We start from the raw sequence: 410 nt of genomic DNA, 5'->3' as shown, positions 1-410 counted from the left end.
AAATGTAAGGAAACAGGAAGATAAGATTTGCTACAGCAATTACAATACTTGGCCACCCAGAGACACCGTCTACTATGCAAAACAATATTATTTTTATTATTATGAAGCAAATATGTTGGCAAAAACTATGTTGAGCCTTGCATCCACCCTGTGGCATTGTGACAGACGCCTGGACGAATCATGAGACAATCTCTAATGAGAAGAAATAGGCTGGCTGATTTCTAAAAGATTATTAGCTATTACTCAGGCCCGCCCGACTTCTGCATTGTGTCTTCTGTAATAAAAATAATAATCCCAAATCAATTCCGGAGGACCACTGCCCGATTACTGAAGTGTACTGCGGGTCAGTAATCCATCAGCAGGAATCCAAGTTGAAATTCCTCATTCCAGTTCATTACTCTCTCATTCCC

Source organism: Polyodon spathula, chromosome 25 (assembly GCF_017654505.1).
Source record: "Polyodon spathula isolate WHYD16114869_AA chromosome 25, ASM1765450v1, whole genome shotgun sequence".
NCBI classification, from domain to species: domain Eukaryota; kingdom Metazoa; phylum Chordata; class Actinopteri; order Acipenseriformes; family Polyodontidae; genus Polyodon; species Polyodon spathula.
Note: the sequence above shows the minus strand (reverse complement) of the source record.